Source organism: Neoarius graeffei, chromosome 9 (assembly GCF_027579695.1).
Source record: "Neoarius graeffei isolate fNeoGra1 chromosome 9, fNeoGra1.pri, whole genome shotgun sequence".
Lineage (NCBI taxonomy): Eukaryota > Metazoa > Chordata > Actinopteri > Siluriformes > Ariidae > Neoarius > Neoarius graeffei.
Window position 1 is genome coordinate 41,629,925 of NC_083577.1, and position 7,273 is coordinate 41,637,197.

Below are 7,273 nucleotides of genomic sequence, written 5' to 3' on the forward strand. Positions count from 1 at the left end.
GTCAGAAATATGGATTCCAAGTTAACACTCGGTGGTATCTCCATAAACCAGATGAGGTCCTGTAGAATGAGGATGCAAAAATCCTTTCGGACTTTACTATACAGACTGACTGGAAAATTGAGCACAATAGGCCAGACATCACTTTGGTGGACAAGAAGGCAGATCAATGTTTCCTTGTTAATGTTCAAGAAGTAGCAACACAACCCAGAACGAATTTGAAAAGACCAGTAACTATGTTGATTTCAAAGTGGAAATTGAAAGGATGTGGAATAGGAAAATGGCAGTAATTCCAGTAGTAATTGGAGCACTGGGGTCAATTCCTCACAAACTTCTGTATTTCTTGGACCAGTTGAAGATCAAGTACAACCTAGGGGTCTTTCAGAAATCAGCATTGCTCGGAACCGCAAATATCTTGCAGAAGGTGCTGTCGATCTGAGGTCATGGGGACCTGATGGACATGCAGCAGTACGAATAGACCAGTCAATTACCCTGAGACTGTGAACTTTTTAGTATAATAATAATAACTTGTCCCATATGTACCAGTAAAATTATCTTCTTATTTCTGAGTATTGCTACATACTGGGTCAACGGCAGAATGTCACACTGTCAAACATTTGTTTTGCTGTAAATGTACAGTATTTATTTTTACAACAAAACACTGCTGTATCATTTTAGGAAGCGATAAGATCTATTGGATCAGTGCATTCATTCGTTTACAGTCAAATACTAGAAAATGCAATGTATTGTGGAATGTCTAAATGTTTGGCTGGGAAAAGAGTAGTAAAAAATGTTCCTTGCGGTGACATCTGCAAATTATTCGATCAGATCTGTACTCCATGACTACGTTCAGACTGCACCCTGAAACAACCCATATCCGATTTTTTTTGCCCATATGCGACCTGTATCCGATTTGTTATTGACAATCTGAACGACACAGATCCGATTTTTTCACATGCGACCCAGGCCGCTTGGATATGTGGTCCTAATTCCGATGCATATCCGTTATTTTCACATGCGACTGCAGTCTGACCGGACAGGTCGCATTCATGCGACCTACACGTCATCAACAAGAGACAAACGTCACTATTCTGCGTTGGCTAATCCCGCCTCTTTGGTGGAAAACAACAACATTTGTACAGTTTTCAGAATTTAAATAGACTTTTATAGAATTGATCAAGCTAATCAGGGCTTAATTTGAGGGGGAGCAAGCCGGAGCGCGCTCCGGAACCTCGGATGTTGGCTCCGGCAGCTATTTACACTGGATCCGGTGATCCGCCACCTCTCTTGACTATGTAACAAAATAAAAAAAATAATAATAATAATTAAATAAATAAATGCAAGTTTATTTAGTGTTAATGTCTGATTTTGATATCTGTCTTGTTGGTGATTTCTCTCATGAAACGACATCCACAAAATATCTGTTTGTATATTACGGAAAAGGAGGGTGCACACTTCCGTGGCCGCGGGAGGAAGACGCGCTGTTTGGGGGGAAAAAGAAGTGGAAGCGCTCTGCCAGCAGTTTTGCATCAATGACGCATGACATGTCATCAGGGCATTCAGGGAATTCAGGGAAAGTAATGGAGAATTCATCCCAGATGAACTGAAGGGCCTCTTGGCCGCGATCAACACTGTCCCTATCTCAAGTGCAGAGTGTGAGCGGGGTTTTTCGCAGATGAACTTAATTTGCAGTGTTATTACAATACATGCCCAGAAGCCCCCCCCCCTTCTTTTTTTTTCGCACCGGAGCCAGTCATCCTCTGCGCTCCGGGACCTCCCACTTTACAAATTAAGCACTGAAGCTAATGGTGGATTTGGTAGGGACCTGGATGTTAAACCATCCTGTATTACAAGATTATAAGATTGTTCTGGAAATTTCCAGTAATTTGACACCTTCGGTCTCATTAGTCTGCTGCCCACATTAATCAGATTATTGTGTGAGTTCCGCCGCCGCCACAAAAACCACATCGCCAGGTCTCGCCTCATCTCCATGCTTTACTTGCAAACTTGAAGAGTGCGCTTTTTTTTTTTTTACGTATTACGTAGATGTGCTTATATTACGTGTCAATTTGCGCATGCGGGACACTTTTGGGTCGTTTTCCGTTCATATTGGAGATCGCATACAAGTCTCATATAATTGGTAATGTGAACGGCCTAACAAAAAAATCGGATTTCACAACAAATCGGATATGGGTCGTTTCAGGTTGCAGTCTGAACGTAGTGCATGTTTTTACCGACTATTTTGCACAAGTCCAACCCATTTTACTTTCACTATATTCTGGTAAAAACTTTGGCTTAGTAAAGCACTGCAGGCCGTCTGGTATAGCTAGTTAATTTAGACGTGGAGGTGGTCAAATCAATAAGCTAGCTTAGCTGGTTGTGGTGGCTCAGAAGGTTGTGTGTTCAAATCCCAGCACCACTGAACAGCTAGGACCTCATTCAGTTGTGCCTAAATTGTTTGTTCTTTGTTGTATTTTTAAAGTATCAACAGCCAAAAGTGTGAGATTACATGTTATCATATGTAAGATGTTATAGTTCTTCACTGTGAATATGCTTTAACAGTAACTGTGCTGCCTGTAAATTACTGTCAACTTTACAGTAAATGCTTTATAGCAAATGGAATCTTTGATATTTTAATTATTCTATAATTATGGACATCTATAAAATATTGGGGATTATTCCTATATTGTCTAATTGCTGTGTAGCATTGCTGCCTCACGACTCTCTGTTACCCCATTTCCACCAACAGGGAATGGGTTCTTGAACTGGTTCTGTTCAGGATTCTTTGAACCTTGGTCCCAGCTAGTGAACCAGCCCACATTTTCACCAGTTTTGAATGGAACTGTTGTAATCAATAATGCATCATGAACAACAGAAGTAAACAGTAGCAGCAAGATGGCGGAGTGCATTGATCACCTATGAGCTTTTGTTCTGTTATTGCAGATATTTGTTTTCAGTGCATTTTTTTCTTGAAGATGTATCCTTTTCCGTTGCATTCTCCACTGCTGCACTCCACTTCCTCTCCAAACTAATGACACCCACCAATGTCATCATGATTCATGGAAAAACCAGCTACATTTTGGTTCCAGCTGGGAATCACATTTTCAGGTTCTGAACCAATTTATTTTTGGTCGACATGCTCTGGGGTGGGTTTCCCAAAAGCATCGTAGCACAAAGATCATCCTTAAATGGTAGAGCAAGCATCACAATGAACACTCAACCCACCACCGAACGGTTCAAAATTTGGTGGATGAACAACAACAGAACCCATTCCCTGTTGGTCAAAAAGGGGTATGCGTGGAGTCTCTATGTAGGTTCATGTGGGTTTCCTCCAGGTTCTCTGGTTTTGTCCCACCTCCAGTAAACATGTTGTTAGTTTGGACTGTGTGAAAACGTGGGTACATCTGTTTGTGAATAATTGCTGTTATATCAAAAACCAGCCATATTTAAACCTTTTTTATAGCTTATTTAAAAATAAAGACTTTATATAATTCTGCACAGTCTGTTTATGGTCCTTCAGAGGTTCTTTAAGGGTTTATGAGATAATTAATGGTATTTAGACCGCGAGTTGGCCTAGTGGTTAGCGTGTCCGCTTCTCAACGGGGAGATCGTGAGTTTTACTCGAGGTCAGATCATACCAAAGACCATCATAAAAATGGTACCTACTGCCATCTGGCGAGGCACGCTGCAATACAGGTGTGAGTAGGGAAGTCAAACTCTCGTGGTTACCAGAGGACCAGCTCCCCACTGTAACCCTAGCTGTACAGGTGAAAGGCCAAGAGCTATCGAAATGGAGATCAGCGCCGCACCCATACGCCATCAGGATTCTTTGAACCTTGGTCCCAGCTAGCGAACCAGTCCACGTTTTCACCAGGGGTTTTCAACAGGGAGGGATTGTGGCTGATCCCTCCCACCCTGGACATAAACTCTTTGAGACACTCCCCTCCAGCAGGAGGCTGCAGTCCATCAAGACCAAAACCTGATGCTACAGAAACAGTTTCTTTCCTACCACTGCTGGCCTCATAAACATAAGTGACCCCTACTTATTCTGGCCCCCCTCCCTGCCAGTACCATACCTCAGACTCCTGACCCACTCCCCCCCACACACACTTTAATAAACAAGACCAGACGCCATTTACTCTGCCCCTCCAGTTGTTTACCTGATTTGCACATTTGTTTATTTCATCTTATTGCTTACCTGATTTGCACAGTTGTTTATTTTATCTTATTTTTATCTTGTTTATTTAGTTCTTATTTCTTAATATCTTAGAATAGGGGCGGCACGGTGGTGTAGTGGTTAGCGCTGTCGCCTCACAGCAAGAAGGTTCGGGTTCGAGCCCCGTGGCCGGCGAGGGCCTTTCTGTGCGGAGTTTGCATGTTCTCCCCGTGTCTGCGTGGGTTTCCTCCGGGTGCTCCGGTTTCCCCACAGTCCAAAGACATGCAGGTTAGGTTAACTGGTGACTCTAAATTGAGCGTAGGTGTGAATGTGAGTGTGAATGGTTGTCTGTGTCTATGTGTCAGCCCTGTGATGACCTGGCGACTTGTCCAGGGTGTACCCCGCCTTTCGCCCGTAGTCAGCTGGGATAGGCTCCAGCTTGCCTGCGACCCTGTAGAAGGATAAAGCGGCTAGAGATAATGAGATGAGATCTTAGAATAGACCGTTTTTATGTAGCTCCTTTATTAGAATAGACTGTCTTTATTTATTGAGCACCTTAACTCCAAGCCAAATTCCTCGTAGTTGCAACAATTACTTGGCAATAAAGCTTTTTCTGATTCTGATTCTTAAAGAGTTGGTTAGTACTGGGACAGGAGGCTGCCTGGGAAGACCAGATCCTGGTGTGAGAGGGACTTTGACTTTTGATTAATGGTATTTAGCGTTTGAAAAATGCTTCTGCATGCAACCTTCTGGTAGGGAAATGGTGTTCTCGGCTTCTACACAGGGAGAGGGACAACTGAAGAAACATTAAGGGTTCGACGTTTTCTTAGTGCGCATGCTGTCCCTGAACACTGCACTCCACGTCCCCCACTGCTTTAATATTTCATCTCTGTATTCTTTTTATGAGAGCGATTTTTATAGCATGTTAATAAAAACCTAATTCTGCCTCTCCTCATAAGTCTGTACTGTGTAGATATTAAATCTAAACAACTTTCACTGCAGCAAGAGTAAGGACCACTCTGTCTTTGTCTCGGTAAGAACTCTATGTGTGTGTCTGGAGGTTAGGATGAACGCTAGTGACATTTCAGCAAGGTCGATTAAACCCTGAAGATTGACCCCGAAAATAAACACTGGCCAAAATCATTATGCCGATTTAATTAGAAGCCTCTGGTCCTGACTTTAGTGCTGTCAAATAATTTGATTGAAACAAGCAAAACACTAAAAAGCACGTCCTCCAAATTCCTATTGCTGTATTGCGATTGCTCGAATGGTTAATGAAGCTCTGATGTTAAAAATCAGCTTAGATAGTATGTTGAATGTAATGATCGCGCTGCCATTTAATGTCGATCTTTCTGTTGTGTGTGTGGCTTTTTTTTTTTTTTGGTGAAACTCAGTTCAGGATGTTTATAGGCAACTTCCTGACAATTTCCTCTTTTATCTGTGCTCTCCCCCCCCAGCTTTAAATCTATATGAGCTGCCAGAGAATATGCCACATCTACTATATATAAATAAGAGTTTTTATTCTTCTGTGGGCCTCTTAAAGCCTGGGAAAAATGAGATCATTTGCGGTAATATTTACTATTGTGACTTTAAGTCTATTGACATTCCCAGGGCTGGTCCTTCATGTACTGTTCAGTTCAAGAGCAGTCTGTGTGTGTGTTTTTTTTTTTTTTTTTTTAATTATTATACAGTCCGGGCGGCACGGTGGTGTAGTGGTTAGCGCTGTCGCCTCACAGCAAGAAGGTCCGGGTTCGAGCCCCGTGGCCGGCGAGGGCCTTTCTGTGCGGAGTTTGCATGTTCTCCCCGTGTCCGCGTGGGTTTCCTCCGGGTGCTCCGGTTTCCCCCACAGTCCAAAGACATGCAGGTTAGGTTAACTGGTGACTCTAAATTGACTGTAGGTGTGAATGTGAGTGTGAATGGTTGTCTGTGTCTATGTGTCAGCCCTGTGATGACCTGGCAACTTGTCCAGGGTGTACCCCGCCTTTCGCCCGTAGTCAGCTGGGATAGGCTCCAGCTTGCCTGCAACCCTGTAGGACAGGATAAAGCGGCTACAGATAATGAGATGAGATGAGATTATACAGTCCGTGCAAAAGTCGGAGGTCTCCCTTTTGTTTTTAATCGAATGGTCATTTGAAGCTTATTAATTATTTAAGGGCAAACAATAAGAACAGGAAAATGTACAGTACACCAGTTCCATTTTCACACAAATATTCATCCAGAACTTATTTATACAGGTCAATATTAAAGCTCAATATTACAAATAAAATATTTAAGCACTTGCGTGATCGCTGCTAAATTGATTTTCCCTGCCGTTTTGTTGATAAATCACACAAAGTCTTACAGAAAGTAAAAAAAAATGTCTGAAATCTATCCATATTTTATTTGTAATATTGAACTTTAATATTGACCTGCACGGATGCTTTCCATTGTTATTATTTTTTACTACAAAATAATTAACAATCTGTATTAAATGTCCATTTAATTGGAGACAAATAGACTGTACTGTAATGTATATAAAGTAGATTACTATATCTTTATTACACGACGTTATTGAATACTTGATTCTGATTGGTCAATTCCAGCATTTTATGGTCTGTTATTTCTGTATAACAAACCATTGCTATGCATCGCATCATTAGTGGAAACAATAAAATAATTTTGTGTTAAACTATTGGTTTCTTTCGTCTCGCATCACCCTGTCAGTGTTTATTTGGCAATAATGACCGTCTCGCTGTACATCTATTGCATATTATATTTGAAAGTAGCCAGCCAAGAAAATCCAACAAGCATCTGTTTGTGGAATAAACTTATGTCATTTACATTCACATATTATTACATAAATGAGAAATATTTGTAAACATTTGCCATTTGTTCGCACTTTATTATATGTGTGGGTGTAAATATTTCATTTCCTGAATATTTTATTTATTGAGAAATAGCTTGGACTCCCAGAAGGCTATTTTTCGCTTTAAATTCATAACTACACTCACCTTCTAAAGGACTGGAGCAGTTTTAAAGACTCTCCAGCAAATAAATTCATTTGAGAAAGTTGGGGCAGACTGTCAGCTTTTACTAACAATGTTATCTCTGAGTATAGAGCGTATAAATAGGGACAAGGCA